Here is an 18,705-nt window from a genome sequence, read left to right as displayed (position 1 = left end):
GGATGATTGCCCGCTTCTTTTCTTCATGCCTTTCTATTGTTTTGGATGTGTTTTTTAATTGGTTGTTGTAAAACCTACTTAACTTCCCACATAAGAAAAGAACAAAAATTCATTCCATGAAATGTTTTAGTCAACTAATTTGAGGCAGGAGTTTGAAATACAGTATGTATTGTTTCCTAAAAGATATTGATTCTGATACAGGAGAAGACATGAGGAAAATGGGAACTTAACTTTATAAAAAGTTGGAACAAATACCACATCCTCCTTGATGATATCAGATGTGGAAAGTATTCAGAGCTATTAGCTTTGTGAGTGAGACACTGAGATGATGCAGATTTTTTCACAAATAATTGGTAAGTCTCTGCACTAGTCTTTGATGGGAGTGGTGAACCCTGCCTCATAGAGGCTTAATTTTTGTATTTATTAGCAGTGGGGCATGTGGTCCAGTTTCATTCCCCCTCAGTGGTGGCAGATGAAAAATATTCTTGGTGGGGCTGATGTAACAATACATTTCTCTACCTACTCCAATATATGAAATGAAATCAACAGTAAGATGACGAATACAATTAAACAGCATCCCTTTCATCATGCCTGCGCAATGCCAGTTCAAAAGCACCACAAAACTTAATACAGTCAGTGAGTTTAGACAAATTATGACCAGCTGCGCCGCTATGCTAATCTTTCCAAGCACAGCTAGCTCGACTCAGTTTTCCATATTAACTGTTCATGCTTCTTAATACGTTTGGAGAGATGCTTCAAGTTGGTTTGTGCTGATTGTGTCCACATTAAATCACATTTGACACTTTTAAAAAGCATGCAGGAAAAACTGTGTAAACAAGTGCATTGGCTATTCCACAGCCGGTCAGCCACAACTTGCGCTCGTACCAACTCTTGCAAAAACTCCGGTTGTAGACATTATTTTTCTCTTTGGTCTGCTGGTCGACGATAATGTCAGGTCCCATCTCCTTAACCTGGATTTTCTCCTTCACTGTCCTTCTTGCGAACTGGTAGATAAATAAGGATCTCACCGAATTCAATGGAAGATGCACTTCACTCATTAAGTTCGCCATCATCCCTTTGATTGATTGCGCCACTCAAGTGTTTTTTTACCTGCGATATTGGGGTGATATTTTCAGTGCCCTAAGGCTTTTCAATTCCGCGACACTGATTGGACATATATTTATTCATTTGCTCTAGCAACTGCACACGATTGGCTATTCAGCTGCACCGCTGGGGCACTCTGAACAGTGCCCCATGATAGAATCATACGAGTCTGTCTGTGGGAATTCACTGGTGAATAAATATCAGTAGGTGGGAAATGTAGTTTATATATATTTCATATTACATAGAGGCACACTTTAGTAAGTAAAACTGATAAATATAAATAACAGATTTTGTAAAAATATATTTTATATTTCCCCCTCTTTTATCAGGGAGGGCGGTGTCCCAGGGCCCTTATGGGCTTATTGAACCCACAAGTCCACCAAAAGTTTATTATTGTAATCATAAAACTATTTAGAAGCACAATGGCAATACATAGGGTCACAATTTGTCGGGGAACACATCTTGACAGAAATAATAGATTTTTAGTTATAAACTCTAAACTTCTAAAAATAAAACCTTAATTGCAAAACATCTCGTACTCGTAGTCGTACTCGTCGTCTTCAGCTTATCCGGGACTGAGTCGCGGGGGCAGCAGACTCAGCAGATACACCCAGACGTCGCTCTCCCCAGACACCTCCTCCTGCTCTTCCGAGGGGGAGCCCAAGGCGTTCCCAGGCCAGCCGAGAGACATAGTCCCTCCAGCGTGTCCTGGGCCGTCCCCTGGGCCTCCTCCCAGTGGGACGTGCCTGGAACACCTCTCGAGGAAGGCGTCCAGGAGGCATCCGGTATAGATGCCCGAGGCACCTCAACTGGCTCCTCTCGATGTGGAGGAGCAGCGGCTCTACTCCGAGCCATTCCCGGATGGCCGAGCTCCTCACCCTATCTCTAAGGGAGTGCACGGCCACCCTACGGAGGAAGCTCATTTCAGCCGCTTGTATCCGGGATCTCGTTCTTTCGGTCATGACCCAAAGTTCATGGCCATAGGTGAGGGTAGGAACGTAGACCGACCAGTAAATTGAGAGCTTTGCTTTTCAGCTCAGCTCTCTCTTCACCACAACGGACCGGCACAGCGCCCCCATTACTGTGGCAGCCGCACCGATCCGTTTGTCGATCTCCCGCTCCATTCTTCCCTCACTCGTGAAGAAGACCCCGAGATACTTAAACTCCTCCACTTGAGGCAGGAACTCCCCTCCAACCTAAAGAGGACAAGCCACCCTTTTCCGGTCAAGAACCATGGCCTCTGACCTGGAGGAGCTGATCTTCATCCCAGCCGCTTCACACTCGGCTGCGAACCGCCACAGCACATGCTGTAGGTCTTGGCTAGAGAGGGGGCAGCAGGACCACGTCATCTGCAAAAAGAAGAGATGAAATACACTGGTCCCCAATCCAGACCCCCTCCCGCCGTTGGCTGCGCCTAGAAATCCAGTCCATAAAAGTTGTGAACAGGACCGTTGACAAAGGGCAGCCCTGTCGGAGTCCAACATGCACTGGGAACAAGTCCGACTAAGTGCCGGCAATGCGAACCAAACTCCTGCTTGCTTGTACACAGACCAGATGGCCCCTAGTAAAGGGTCCCCGATTCCATACTCCTGGGCACCCCCCACAGGGCATCACGCGGAACACAGTCGAATGCTTTCAGTTGGGCAAACTCCCATGAACCCTCGAGTACCCTGTAGAGGGTATAGAGCTGGTCCAGTGTTCCACAGCCGGGACGAAAACCACACTGCTCCTCCTGAAGCCGAGGTTCGACCATCGGCCGGACTCTCCTCTCCAATACCCTGGCATAGGCCTTACCAGGGAGGCTGAGGAGTGTGATCCCCCTGTAGTTGGAACACACCCTCTGTTCACCCTTCTTATGAAGGTGGACCATCAACCCAGTCTGCCAGTCCAGAGGCACCGCCCCTGACTGCCACGCAATGTTGAAGAGGCGTGTCAACCATGACAGCCCCATAACATCCAGAGATTTGAGGTACTCAGGGCGGACCTCATCCACCCCCGAAGCCCTGCCACTGTGGAGCTTTTTAACCACCTCGGTGACTTCAGCCTGGGTGATGAAAGAGTCCTACCCCGAGTCCCCAGCCTCTGTTTCCACCAGGGAATGCGTGATGGCAGGATTGAGGAGATCCTCGAAATACTCCTTCCACCGCCCGATAATATCCTCAGTCGAGGTCAGCAGCCTCCCATCCCCACTATAAACAGTGTTGGCAAAGCACTGCTTCCCCCTCCTGAAGCGCCGGACGGTTTGCCAGAATTGCATCGAGGCCAACCGGTAGTCCTTCTCCATGGCCTCACCGAACTCCTCCCAGGCCCGAGTTTTTGCCTCTGCCACAGCCTGGGCCGCGGCACGCTTGGCCTCACGGTACCCGTCAGCCGCCTCAGGAGTCCCACAAGCCAACCACAGCTGATAGGACTCCTTCTTCAGCTTGACAGCATCCCTTACTGCCAGTGTCCACCACCGGGTTCGGGGATTGCTACCGCGACAGGCACCACAGACCTTACGGCCACAGCTAATGGCAGCAGCATCGACAATAGATGGCTATTGCAAAACATATTGCAATTAATCAATGGTCTAAACCCGCTTATCAGTGCAGAGCTGAAAATGTTAAATCATGTTTAATTAATCGGATTTAAAGTTTAACTAAAATCTAGGCTACAGTTTTAAAATTGTCTTTTCAACACTCTCAGTTGATCTCAGTTCTTCAAGTAGCCTGTCCTACACATGAACATCAGAAGAAGAGAACAATGCCTTATTGTGAGTTTCAGTACTCACCTAAACATATAACATAAAACCCAATCCTGTCTAGCAGACCAAAGGGGTCTAAAGGGCTGTGGGATAACAGTAAATCTGATAGTTTGGACTAACACCATTAGGAGTTTGTGAATTCTAAACAACTTACACACACCATTAGGAGTTTGTGAATTCTAAACAACTTACACACACCATTTTTAAGCAAAAATCATTGCTTACAAATATGAATCAGAGCTGTCTTCTGGTGTTGTGATTATGGGCTCAAAGTACTTAATAATACAGTTAGTTAATTATCATTAATAATTGATAATTATTAACCAAAACCACACTAAATGTCACTGTTTAATCAGCTGCCCAGCCGAACGGTGGGGGAACTTTGACCTTGCCACAAATCTCAAAAAAAGGATCATAAAACTCTGAGGCGGGAACTCGGTGGAAAAACTCCAGCAATAAAACTGGGATAAGGGAGTGGTCAGGCCACGAGGCCCAGACCTCTGCTGCTTTGAATGGAAAACTTTTAAAAGTCGAGGGTTCATGGGAGTTTGCCCAACCGGTCCACATGTGTTTTGTGGACCTGGAGAAAGCATTCAACTGTGTCCCTCGTGATGCCCTGTGGGGGGTGCTCCAGGAGTATTGAATCGGGGGCCCTTTACTAGGGGCCTTCCGGTCTCTGTACAAGCGGAGCAGGAGTTTGGTTCGCATTGCCGGCACTAAGTCGGACCTGTTCCCGGTGCATGTTGGACTCCGGCAGGGCAGTCCTTTGTCAACGGTCCTGTTCATAACTTTTATGGACAGGATTTCTAGGCGCAGTCAAGGGCCGGAGGGGGTCTGGTTTGGGGACCAGAGGATTTTGTCTCTTCTTTTTGCAGATGACGTGGTCCTGCTGGCCCCCTCTAGCCAAGACCTACAGCATGCGCTGGGGCGGTTCGCAGCCGAGTGTGAAGCGGCTGGGATGAGGATCAGCTCCTCCAAGTCCGAGGCCATGGTTCTTGTCCGGAAAAGGGTGGCTTGTCCTCTTTAGGTTGGAGGGGAGTTCCTGCCTCAAGTGGAGGAGTTTAAGTATCTCGGGGTCTTGTTCACGAGTGAGGGAAGAATGGAGCGGGAGATCGACAGATGGATAGGTGCGGCTGCCACAGTAATGGGGGCGCTGAACCGGTTTGTTGTGGTGAAGAGAGAGCTGAGCCGAAAAGCGAAGCTCTCGATTTACCGGTTGGTCTTCGTTCCTACCCTCACCTATGGCCATGAACATTTGGTCATGACCGAAAGAACGAGATCCCAGATACAAGCGGCTGAAATGAGCTTCCTCCGTAGGGTGGCTGGACACTCCCTTAGAGATAGGTCGAGGAGCTCGGCCATCCGGGAGGGGCTCGGAGTAGAGCCGCTGCTCCTCCACATCGAGCGGAGCCAGTTGAGGTGGCTCGGGCATCTATACCGGATGCCTCCTGGACGCCTTCCTCGGGGGATGTTCCAGGCACGTCCCACTGGGAGGAGGCCCAGAGGATGGCCCAGGACACGCTGGAGGGACTATGTCTCTCGGCTGGCCTGGGAACGCCTTGGGCTCCCCCAGGAGGAGCTGGAGGAGGTGTCTGGGGAGAGGGACGTCTGGGCGTCTCTGCTGAGTCTGCTGCCCCCGCGACCCGGTCCTGGATAAAGCGGAAGACGAAGAGTACGAGTACTTTTAAAAGTCAAACTTCTAACGAAAGTTACGTATGTAACTACGGTTCTATGAATCCCGGATAACCGCCAGAGGCGGTGCTTCAAGCACTGAATGATCATTCTTGCGCATGCGCAGGTCGAGAAATTAATAACAACATGGTCACCTGTGACCTACCGGTGGCTCACGTGAGTCTATATAGTCACATGACACCGGGAGTCCAGTCCCAACAATCTTCTCGCGAGCACGCGGAGACCGAGGTACCAAGCGCTGTGGCGGTCATCCGGGATTCATAGAACCGTAGATACATACGTAACTTTCATTCTGTTTCATCCCTACTGACCGCCAGAGGCGGTGCTTCAAGCACTGGATGACGCATACCAACAGGGTTCCGAGGGATCCTATGGAGGCCCCAAGGAACACATCAACACCACTAACCTCAGCTAGACGCAGAAGGAGGTTGCTCCAGTATTCCCTGCAGGGGATGCGGCATGGCGACGTTCACCCTGTAAAACCTGGCAAAGGTGCTTGGCGCCGTCCAGGAAGCAGCTTCACCCCGGTCATGGCAGCCCACGAGGTGGAGAGGCTCCTAGTGGAGTGACAGCACACGCCGCCTGGCGGGGGCTGATCCTGCAAGGAGTAAGCCACAAAGATCATCTCCACAATCCAACGTGCCAACCGCTGTCTAAAAAGGGCCTGGCCCTTCCGAGAGCCAGCATAACAAACGAAGAGACAGTCAGTCTGACAAATGGGTGCCGTGGAGCGGACATACGCCTCAAGCGCTCGGACAGGTCAAAGAGGCTCGGAGGGGGCACCAGGATTAAATCGGGAAAGCCGAAGTGGCAGCACACTGCCAGCCACTGCAGGCACCTTTGGCACAAAGGAAGCATTAGTCCACAGTGTAACACCGGAGCCATCCGGGTTCCACCGACAACATGGTTCAGACACAGACAGAGCACGCAATTCCCCCACCCGTTTGGCAGAAACAATGGCCAACAGGAAGGTGGTTTTCAGGGAGAGCCACTTGAGATCCGCCCTTGTAACGGGCTCACAAGGGGGGGACTGAAGAGCCACAAGCACTAACGACAAATCCCACAAAGGGGCCACAGGGCGCCTGGGCGGACACAAGCGCCTGGCACCCTTCAGGAACAGCGGGACATCCCCATGCCGGCCAACAGAGCAACCACCAAACCCAACATGCCAACGGGAAATGGTGGAAGGGATCGCCCTAGATCCAGCAACTCCTGAAGGAAGGACAGCAAATGGGAAACAGGACAGCGAATAGGGTCCAGTCCCTTACCACGCCACCAGCCGGCAAAGACTGCCCATTTAGCACCATAGGCGGCCCGCGTGGACGGTGACCATGCACCAGTCATGGTCTGTCCAACCCTGCCTCCATAATGGGAGAAGGCAGAGCCTGCACCTGTAGAGGCCAAAGCCAGAGTTTCAGGTGGCCCGGATCGGGATGGAGAATCTGGCCTCCCATCTGGGAGAGGAGGTCTCTCCTGGAGGGGAGGCGCATTAGCCAGCTAGAGCAGAGCCTCATCGGGAGGAATGATGAGGGAGGCAATGGCAGACTCGACAGGGGGCATGCAGCCCAACCCGAACTTGGGTGCCTCGTGCATGGCAGCCAGGGCCCTGCCATCCGCTGTCGGCGGGAAAAGGCCCTTGTGTCCGTCCAGCAAGCATGCAGCTCTTGGACGTATTCTGCTGAGGGTGGAACAACAAAGGCAGCCTCGGCATCACGGCGCCTAAAGAAGGTGCTAGATGGAGCAGGCTGGGCCAGGGGAACGTCCAGCTACAAACGGAGCCCGAACCTGAGGTCCGGGAGCCCAATTCCGGAAAGGCCTCTCGAAAGAGGGTGCCCAAAGCCGCAACCAAAATAACCTCATCCTCGCAATGCGAGGATCCGGCCTGATCAGGAGGGGAAGACTCACTGCGGTCACCATCCTCCCGGAGAGACTGAAGGTGGGCCTTCATCTGGGCCAGCTCCGTAGAAGGTTGGTCCACTCTAGAGGACAGTCCCGGGGGGCCTCGCCACTTGGCTCTCCTCCCAGACGCCAAGGGCACATCCTCAGCAGACCGTTTCGTGGAGGCCGCACCCTGTACAAGCAGCAACGGATCCTGCTGGACAGAGACCGTCCAATCAACAGGCTGCTCCACCGAGGACAGCCGGGCCAACCGCACCGCTCGGGGCAGAACGCTGCAATTAGAGCAGGCATGATCTGAAAGCGCCTCCCTGAGATGGTCAACACCAAGGCAGGGAGGGCACATGTCATGACCGTCCTCCGGCTGTAGGGGAGCCGAACAGGACGCACAACAAAAATTGTCCATGACCCAATGGACAGATGGGGTCGAACGGACAGAAAAAACGCCGTCAAGACCCTGTTACAGCAACAAGCCGTAGGACTCAGCACGAGCAGAAACGCCACCGGCTGGTCGGACAAACAGGAATAAACAAAAGCGAGCAGTAAACTACTGCCGAAACTAAACGGACTCAGCACGAGCAAAAAACGCCACTGGTGAGCCAAATCAAAGCGAGCAGCAAATCACTGCCGAAGAAAGTAATTAGACTCAGCACGAGCAGAAAACGCTACCTGCAAGTCAGACAATCAGAAATAGCAACATATAAATGAATGAACGGACTCAGCACGAGCAGAAAACGCTACCGGCGAGTCAGACAATCAGAAATAGTAACGAATAAATGAATGAACGGACTCAGCACGAGCAGAAAACGCCACTGGCGAGCCAAATCAAAGCGAGCAGTAAATCACTGCCAAAGAAAGTAATTAGACTCTAAAAAGCAGAAAACTCTACCGGCTGGTCGGACAAACAGGAATAAACAAAAGCGAGCAGTAAACTACTGCCGAAACTAAACGGACTCAGCACGAGCAGAAAACTCTACCGGCGAGCCGGATAAACTTACCAGAAACCCTGGAATAAAAGGCAGCTTGTGCAACCTCTGGAGGGCAGAATCATCCGCAGCTCCGACCGCAAACGATCACGAGGCTCCCAGCAGCAAGCAGCAAGAGGAACGAGGAACAGACAAACACAAGTCAACACCTGCATTCATCAACCTGCACGTGAGAAGAAAGAAGGGACTGGGCTCCCGGTGTCATGTGACTATATAGACTCACGTGAACCACTGGTAGGTCACAGGTGACCATGTAGTTATTAATTTCTTGACCTGCGCATGCGCAAGAATGATCATTCAGTGCATGAAGCACCGCCTCTGACAGTGTCACGAGTCTGTGATCAACTCAAAAACGGTAACTTCTCATCCATCCGAAACGGCGAAAATATAAGGAACTGTGAGGAACTGCAGTCGACTGAATCAACAAGGAGGAAAACTCATCTTCTTGGCAACAAACATCTGAGGGTTTTCATCTGCAATGGAGTGTCGGCGGGGTCTTCAATCGGTTATGAATCTTCTGACCTTCTTGTATCAGACAGATTCCCAGCTTTTAAGCTCTTCCGGGAATGGCCATGTGGAGGAAAAGTTCGCCTATTGTTTCCTCAGCCTTTTATATGATGATGTCAGCTTCGATGTCCATCGCTGCACATGTTGGCCCAAATGGTCTATCCGACCAAAATGGATGACCCCAACAACTGCTTGCATCGGGGTAACTTCAAGGGACTGTTCTCTCTTAAACTAAAATTGGGGTTAACCCAAAACATCCTAAAACAGAGGGGTGCATACATTCATATTTTAAGAAAAATATAGTAATGAGAAGGCATTTATCTCCATTTAAAATTATTAGAATTCCTATTACTAATAGCGGTCATATTCATTCTTGCAAGGCCAATGGACACTGTGTTTGCCCAGGATATCATTTATTTCTTATCCTCTAGTAAAGTAGAGATCCAACTTAAAGATGACCTGTGTTTTTGATAGCAGTAGTCATCCACTTCCAGAACCAATAGAAAGCTGTCACAAATACCACCACCCTTACTCATTTGTGCATTTATTATCTTACAGATGGAGTATTATATTATTGAAGACACAATGAAAAGGTGCTATGAATCAGAAAAAGGCAGACCCAAGATTCAGCCAGACACAGTACTGAAAGTTTAAAAGGTTTATTCAGCCACAGGAAAACATCACACAGGTAAAACTCCTCACAGCTTCCAGGAATCACTGAGGCAGAAAGAGGAATTAGTGACTTGTAGTCTCTCCAGATTTTGCAGGGATCAGAAAAGCCACTAACCTGCTTTTGTCTTGAGTGGAACTTGAAACCCAGAGGGGAAACCTCAGTGGGCAGCAGGCGGTGATCTCCACAGGACAGGTAAGAAGTGACTCCAGGCTGAATAATCCGAGGGCTAGGCTGGCTCAATAATCCAAGGACAGAAACAGCGTCAACGATCGGAACAAGAGGCGTCAGGCAAGGGGCAGGCAGAGGCATAAACCAGATACAGGAAACAAGGTCGACAACCAAAATCCAAATAGTCCGACGGGGAGCAGGCAGAGGCATAAATCCAAAAGGCAAGGCAAGGTCAAGAACAATGATCAGACAAGAAGGAACGCTGGATATCTACTCACACAATGGCTTTCAAAAATCTGGCACCGTCTGCTTGTCAGAGTCGGTATATATCAGGGAAGACACAGGTGCTTGGCATTCCACAGATTGCACTACACTGCAGCAGCCACCAGGTGCATCTAATCTGCTGATTGCAGCCAGGGAGACAGGGTAGAGCAGACATGCCAGAATCATAACAGAAGGGTAAGGGTTGTTTCTAGCAAAGATGAAGGTATTGTCTCTTCCAAGAATTCCATGCCTGTGCTATTGCAGGACACTGGCAATTTAAAGACGAGAGACTTACAAAAGATTTTACAGGCCAGGAATGACAGTAAATATGAATAGGTGGGTGAGTATTCTGATATAAGAGAATTTAAGTACACCCTTTCATCAAACTTTTTGACAGGTGGGTGGGACTTCCGGTGAGGGCGGGATTTCCGGTGGGGGCCATATGGGCGCCATGTGGTTGCCACGTGGGCAGGAGGTCACGTGGTCAAGCAGGTGGTGTGTCCAAGGGGGGCGTAACAGTGGATGCTGATTGGTTGTCGTCATTAGGGGCAATACCTTAAATGAGTCAATTAAAACACAGGGGTGTGTTTGTTATAAATAGAACAAGACAAATATGGTATTATCGGAAACTGTTTGGCATCAGCACCAATTAAAAATAGAGGGGGTGTGTTTGTAAGCATCGTTAAACCTTGAATAACCCAATGAAAACAATAGGGCGTGCCTTAGTGTTTACTTTAAATACAGAGATAAAACTCTGCACTTTACATGCAGCATTCGTTGGAAAAAAAAGGACACCCGTTCAACAATGGCTAGAGTTAAGAGAGTTTATCGTCAAGCGGAGGAGAAACGCAACGCGTGCCAAGATGATGATGATGAACAAGCAACTGCATCATATACTTCCTCAACGGAGATACCTATCGGAATTCCCGTCGTGACATACTCTACCGATGATGAGGATCCAAAATCAACTTCAACAACCATGGTTGAAAATCAGACCTCGGTTCGGCCAAGAGGTATGTCAGTTCTGTGCGAAACCCCAGTGACCGTCTACCAGTATTCATCCCGTGAATTGAATGCTCCTAAGAAATCAACATACTACATCTGCAGGGTACAAAGACCCCCGTTCAAGACTCTGCAGGAAGAATGGTCTTTGGAGCCATATGGCCTGGTTGGCAGCTGGGGTTATATTTTCATGTATGAAATAGGAGAGCTTTGCCTGTATCAATTGGATCAAGACGAGGTATTTAATGGATCACTGGCTCTGTGTACACTCACCCACAGCGACTGGGCTGTGTTAAAGCTTGCAATCCCGCACCTTAATGATAGCCCTGAAACAGTCTCAAGGCAGGAGAGGGAGAAAGAAGAAGAAGAAGAAAATGAACTGTCTCCTCGACCTGTAAAACGGGCGAGAATGTTTCATATACCATCCGATGTTGAAATAGCTGAGAGAGAACCTCTCTTTAGCGCAGTGTGGGGGTCAAAAACCACAGCAAATGGCCGCTGGTCTTTTCGGGCAAGCAGACGCAGGAACAACCGGACGAGTCCCTCAGATCTGTTTGTGTTGGAGGCTTTCAATCAGGACTGCGGCGTATTCAAGACAATGCTGGCTCTGCCGTTTGAAGCTTGGGCAGAGAAGATGAGTGAAATTGGACATCGTCTTTCCGACCTTTTCCAAAAGTCACGATGTTGGATCGATGTCATGTCAGTGAAAAAAACGCTGACGTTTCCTGTTTTACGTTTAGAACGAACCCTCTTCTGAGGACACGCCCCTTCCTATGATATATATACGGGGGGGGATAACTGCAAGCTCACAGACACTGAGAATCGTATCATGAGAATGAGTGGACCGACACCATACAGGGATCTCTACAACCACCGAGCAGAGATCCACTTCTCTCCTGAGCACGATGAAAGCTTCAACATTGGATCATATCATCCGCCTTCCCCTGACCTCTTCTCACCATCCACCTCAACATCCTCATTCTCAGAGAACCACTACAGTCCTGCATCACCTACAGGATACAACATGAAATATCTACCGCTTTCTCCAGACCTCTGCTCACCATCACCGCTATTCATGGCTGAGTCTGTAGACGCGAATGTCCTGCCTGAAGACATGAAGGTGGTCGTGGAGGAGGAGGTAGCCACCGGCTACTCACCCTCTACCGAAGCCCCTACACAAACCCTGGAACCGATGGAGGACCCTCAGCCTTCAGCAGAGGATGAGAGTAACCAGGAGGACGAAATTGACGGTTGGTTCTCAACCACCCTCATCAATACGGTGAAAACAGCGATACTTCATTTATTCAACATAACCTCTTTGAACTATGTCAGAGAAACCTGCTATGGATGTATAACGAACCACCCAAGCCAGCGTCAACACCATTGCCTGGAGGTACTGGGGGAGGATTATTACCAAGTCAACTTTCAACGCATCGTACGACGACTCGTAACCCCCAAACTCATTCCTGCTATTCAGAATCTTCTGGTACTTCGAAGCATACAAGCGGATGACTTCAGAGTGAAGACGATTGCCAAGACGGTTTTATATGAACTGAAATCGGTACAAGGCATCCACAGTGCAATAGCGCACGTTTATGATCGCATGGTCGATGAGAAACATCTCAAACAACTTAACTCTGTTTCAGAGTGCTATGGACTGACAAACTGATCTCACATGTTTGATGACTTGTTGTTGTATCATTTTTTTTTTTTTAGTATTCCAGTACTTTAGTTAATCTGCATTATATGATTTTTCTTCTTTTTTCTTTTTTACTATTAAATACAATTAAAGTAGGAACATAGTAACCTTTCCCAAAAAGTGTTGTTTAAAAAAGCTAGTAGTGTTTGAATTCATCTGCATTTTATCTGATTTTGTTTTCTGGTTGTTTTTTGTTTATATTAAATAAAAAAAAATAAAAATAAAAAAAAATAAGGATAAATCTACCCTCCTGTGTGTTTTTTCTCATTATTTAACAAGTAATCGGCAGAGATGGCAGGAAGACGGCTGATGAAGAAAGTATATTATAGCCCTTCAAATCCGGGAAGTTTTGGGGGTGTAGATAGGCTGAGGAGGGTTATGCAAGATGAAACGGGAAAGAAGGTTGCGGTTGAAAAAGTTAAAGATTTTTTATCAGGAGAAGATACCTATACTCTACATAAACCTGCAAGAATAAAGTTCCCGAGAAACAGAGTTTTTGTCACCAGACCATTGAGGCAGTTCCAGGCTGATCTCTGTGACATGCAAGCTCTGGCCATGGAAAATGATGGTTATAATTATTTATTAACAGTCATTGACATCTTTTCAAAAAGGGCGTATGTACGAGTTTTGAAGAGGAAAACAGCCGCTGAGGTGGTAAAGGCATTTGAATCAGTTTTTACAGAAAGTCAGATCCCCAAAAAACTTCAGACTGATGCCGGTAAAGAATTTTTTAACAAGAAATTTAAGGTTTTAATGGAGAAACACGGTATTGAACATTTTGCCACAGCGAGTGAAGCAAAAGCTTCAGTGGTCGAGAGATTTAACCGCACATTAAAAACAAGGATGTGGAGATATTTTACAGCTAACAATACCCGGCGGTACGTTGATGTACTGCAAAACCTAGCTAGAAGCTACAACCATTCCTACCACTCCAGCATTAAAATGAGCCCTATGGAAGTGACCCCTGAAAATGCCTTTCAAGTGTTTCAGAATCTGTATGATGTCAAGTCCAACAGATATTGCAAGGACTCAGTGACAACGTTTAAACAAGGGGATCTTGTCAGAATATCCAAGGTCCGTGGAGTGTTTGACAAAAAATACGAACAGAGTTTTACGGATGAAGTGTTTACAGTCTATGACCGGATACCCCGTTCTCCTCCTGTATACAAACTCAAAGATTTGGATGGAGAACCTATCGAGGGTTCCTTTTACGCTGAGGAACTTCAAAAAGTAAAAATATTTAACGACAAGATGTATCAAGTGGAAAAAATATTAAAACGACGTACGGTCAAGGGAGTCAAACAGGTTTTTGTAAGCTGGAAAAACTGGCCTGAGAAATTCAACAGTTGGATCAAGTTTGATTAACTTCGAAACGTATAAAAAAGGTTTGCACTAAACCTCACAGTTGACACAGCATCATGAACCGTCAGGTAGAGGATGATGGCTTTTACGTTACTCTTCCATCTAATGCTAGCATGGAAGTGTTTAAAAATAATACCAGTTCAAGTTTCCGTGTAAATTTAGCTCAACATATTGATTTAGAAGGCCAATGGATGGTTGCATTAGCCGAGATTTCATACCCTCATACATGGCATAATTTACCGGATTATGATGCCTACTTTGAATGGAGGAAGGTTGGTGATGTGGAGATCAATACGCAAAGGATCAGAAGTGGCTACTATAACAGCGTTGTTCAACTCGAGACAGAGATGGAAATGTTTTTCAAAAAATTGAAATCGGGTTTACGCATTAAATTCAGCAAAGTTCAAAAGAGATTTGCATTTCAAGCAAATAGTCCGTATGAAATACGCTTCTTCAGCACTCTAGCTTATATGATTGGCGTGAAACCAGGGGAATGGATTCATGTTTCTGAACCAAAACTGGCTCCTTTTCCGGCGGATATAAAGGCTGGTTTCTATCACCTATACTGTTACAGCGACGTGGTCAGCCCACAAATAGTAGGCGACACTTTTGCACCTTTACTGCGGACCGTCAAAGTACAAGGCACATTCAGTGATATGATTACTCAGACGTTTAACCCCGCCCACTACCTTCCAGTCTCCAGAAGACATATTGAAAATATCAATATAGAAATTAAATCGGACCAAAACGTTCCTGTAAATTTCGTCTATGGAAAGACCGTCATAAGACTACACTTCAGACCGGTGATATCACAACGTAGCCTGAGATAAATTTTATTTGTATAAACTATTCCAGAGATATGTATATAACCTCTAAGATTGATTGGTTATCATTCATATTACGCTGGTCATTCAACACTGCATCAAGCAGGCAAGAGAGAACATGGCACATCTAAGTCTGAGACGTGATCCAAATCGCTTTGTAAATTACTATGTAAGTCAATCAGGCGGTAATCTGCCAGGGTTTTATGGGGCCCCGGTCATGTACGGACGCGGAATTGGATCATTATTTTCAAAATTATTCCGCTTCGTATCCCCTCTGGTTAAAAAAGGATTTGCAATTGCAAAACCCCATCTTAAAACGGCTGCATCAAATATCGCTTCGGATGTCATCGGTAGAGCCGTGAGTAAAATGAGTGGTTCTGCACACATCGACGGTCAAGAAGGTTCAGGAATTATGGTTTTATCCAAAAGACCCAGAACAAGACCCCCTGGTGATCGTTTAAGGACGGTTAAAAAACAACGACAAACGCGAAAAAGGAGATCAGTCGCAGCTGACAAACGAAGAGGAAGGAAGTCATCCGCAAGTTTTGATATATTTAAATAATGGCTCTTTTACATAACAAATCATCAGAGTGCACGCTGGCAGAGTTGGACTTATTTTCTGCCCCGATGACGCAGCTATCGATCGAAGATAAAATTTACACCGAGATCCAGCCTTTATCAGCAATCACTGATGGAGGGCCGATCGAGTTTTTCATTCCGGGAGACGGAGAAAAGTATCTGGATCTCAACGATACGCTGTTGCATCTCAGAGTGAAAATTACTAACGAGAATGGAACAAACCTGCCAGATGATGCACCTGTAGGGCTCATCAACTACCCGTTAAACACCATCTTCAGTCAGTGTGACGTCACTCTCGGAGATCGAATGATTTCACAATCCAGCGCTACACATCCATATAGAGCCATGATTGAGACATTGTTAAACTTTTCTGAGGATTCTTTAAAAACCCAGTTTAGCTCCGGTCTTTTTTATAAAGACACTGCAGGTGCTCTGAACTCTATTGTTACAACTATCGGCCCTAACCAAGGTCTTAACAGCAGAGCAGGCTTTACGGCAAATTCCAGGGAGGTACATCTCCTAGGCCCCCTGCATGCCGACATATTTTTCTGCGAGAGACTTCTTTTAAACTCTGTTGACCTTAAAATTAAACTTACAAGAGCCAACGATGCCTTTTGTCTCATGGCCGCAAGAGACTCCACTTACAAACTCAGGATATTAGGAGCATCTCTTTTTATCAAAAAAGTTACTGTCTCTCCAGCTGTACGACTGGGGCACGCTTCAGCTTTAATGAAAGCAAATGCTCTGTATCCACTTTCACGTGTGAATGTAAAAACATATTCCATCCCTGAAAATTCAAGGGTATGCAACCAAGAGAATCTTTTCTTAGGCATCTTTCCCAAGTATGTGGTGATTGCGTTACTGGATCATGACGCTTTTACAGGAACACGCAATCTCAATCCGTTTGACTTTAATCATTTTGATATGGAATATTTAGCTTTGTGTAAGGATGGCAGACAAATTCCTGCTAAAGCCTTCCAGCCAAATTTTAACCAAGGTCATTCAGTGAGAGAGTATTACAACTTGTTTACGGCTACAGGACGACATCTAAAAGATCTTCCACTGAGTATATCACGTCAGGAATTTAATCAAGGATACTCTCTATTCACATTTAATCTTAACCCGGGTGAGGACACAGATGCTCTATCTCCAGTTTCCAGTGGGAATTTAAGATTGGAAATGCGCTTCAGAAACCCGTTGCCATATACCACCACGCTGATCATCTACGCTTGTTATGATTCTATTTTAGAGATTGATTCAAAGAGGCGTGTGCTGGTGGATTATTATTAATCTAATCAGGCATGAATAATCATGAAATTGAGAGCCTGATGCGTCATCTGCTGGGAGATTTGTTTTGCGGTGTGTGGCCGTGCGACCAGCTGCCGCTGCTAGCTGACAAATTCCCAGGGCCGGCCTACTTTATCGTGAATACACATCCTTCACACATGCCGGGGGAACACTGGCTAGCTCTGACATTGGATGAGAATGGTCAATCCAGCTTTTTTGACTCTTATGGATTCTCTCCGGATTTCGAGTTCTACCCGTCAAGCATCGTAACATTTTTAGAAGACAGATCCTCAAAAATATTGTATCATAATAATCAGCTTCAAAACACTCTGTCCACTGTGTGCGGTCACCATTGCATTTTTTATCTATGTCATAGAGCGTGCGGATTATCAATGCAGCAAGTGTTGTCGAAATACACCGGAGATGTGATTAAGAATGATTTAATGGTATCTAACTTTGTGAACAAATATCAGAAATGTGTCATTAATCAAAGTTGTACATTTTATACTCACGGAACATGCTCTTTGGAGATGTTTCTGGATTGTTATGGAATTTAAAATGTCTTATTTTTTTTTCATTGTTTTTTTTTTCTTCTTATGATTTAATATTTGTGTAATGATATCATATGTTAGTGTGTGAAGTAGAGAACGAAGTTAGACTTGAAAAATATAATCAATAAATATTTTATTGAATAAAAGAAATAGGCTACATGTTTCATTTTCTTATAACGGTTTATGGTGAAAATGTAATCCATCGGGGTGGTAGTGTCGTCTTACGAAGAGACTTTTTTGATCTCCCATCAGCATTTTTTGGATCTTCCAGCTCAGATCTCGACCAGTGGGGAGAATGAGTTATCTGCCTTCTTCTTCTTTTTCTTCTCTGCTTAACGCTGGGTGGTGTACCCCCATTTTCAATCGATGTACCCTCTGTTTTGAAACGTCTATATTCTTCACGAGCATAAGGGTTAATGACTGAAGATATAGGTATGTTTACCTCTGACAAGGTGTGTAGAAAGTCAGACCATCCTCGGGTTTGTGATGCTCCAGATTTTTTAAACGGAAGCATGAGATTTTTCAACAAATCAATCATGTGGGACCCCTTTATAATATTTCCGTTAAATACAAATTCACCTCGCGAAGTCCAACTCTCACTTCTTTCGGATAATTTCTTCAAAATGTACTCGGCATTTTTACGATTGTGTTTAGGAAGGCTTTTCAGTACTTCCGTAAGAACCTGATCCTTAGGGGCCTCGTCCTGCCCTGGGCCTTGTTTTTCTTGGGACCGCTCATGTTCAGGAACCTCTGTGTCACGCTGCAGCGTTAAACTGACCCGCTGTTTTTCTTCTTTGACACCTTGCTTAAGTAAAGTCAGATACCTCTGGAGAAGAGCATCGTATCTCTTGATTTTTTCATAAGAAGTCAAACCCGGCTCGTTTAATATCGCTCTCATTTCAGCATCCAAATTCTCCTCCGCCGTCTGTCTGATGGACGTGTCTGACTGGGTCAGACGCTTGAATTGATGAGGGGAAATGAGAAACATCTTCTGCGATGTTCTGAGAGACATTATCTCCTGATGATTCCACCCACTAGATCACCGATCAAGGGTGCAAGAGCTGTTAAGATGGGCAGAATAAAACCACCTCGTTGCTTTTTGAGAGCCAACTGTTTAGTTTTTATCCCGGTTCTTTTATCACCCAACAATCTGATGATATTTCTTTGTTTCTTCAATTGTCGGTGTTGAGAGGGTGATAGTTTAATGTTACCTTTTAGGATATTCAGTGCAATCTCGCACAGAGCCTGAATAAAGTCGGGAGAGCAGTGTGCGAGAATATCTTTACGTTTCTGTGGACAGGCCTGGTACAAAGCTCTGAATAATGGTAAATTCCTTTTTATACGCGCTGACATGATGACTTACTTTGT

This window comes from Girardinichthys multiradiatus, chromosome 15 (genome assembly GCF_021462225.1).
Source record: "Girardinichthys multiradiatus isolate DD_20200921_A chromosome 15, DD_fGirMul_XY1, whole genome shotgun sequence".
NCBI classification, from domain to species: domain Eukaryota; kingdom Metazoa; phylum Chordata; class Actinopteri; order Cyprinodontiformes; family Goodeidae; genus Girardinichthys; species Girardinichthys multiradiatus.
The sequence above is the reverse complement of the archived record's forward strand: the minus strand, read 5'-3'. Positions refer to the sequence as shown.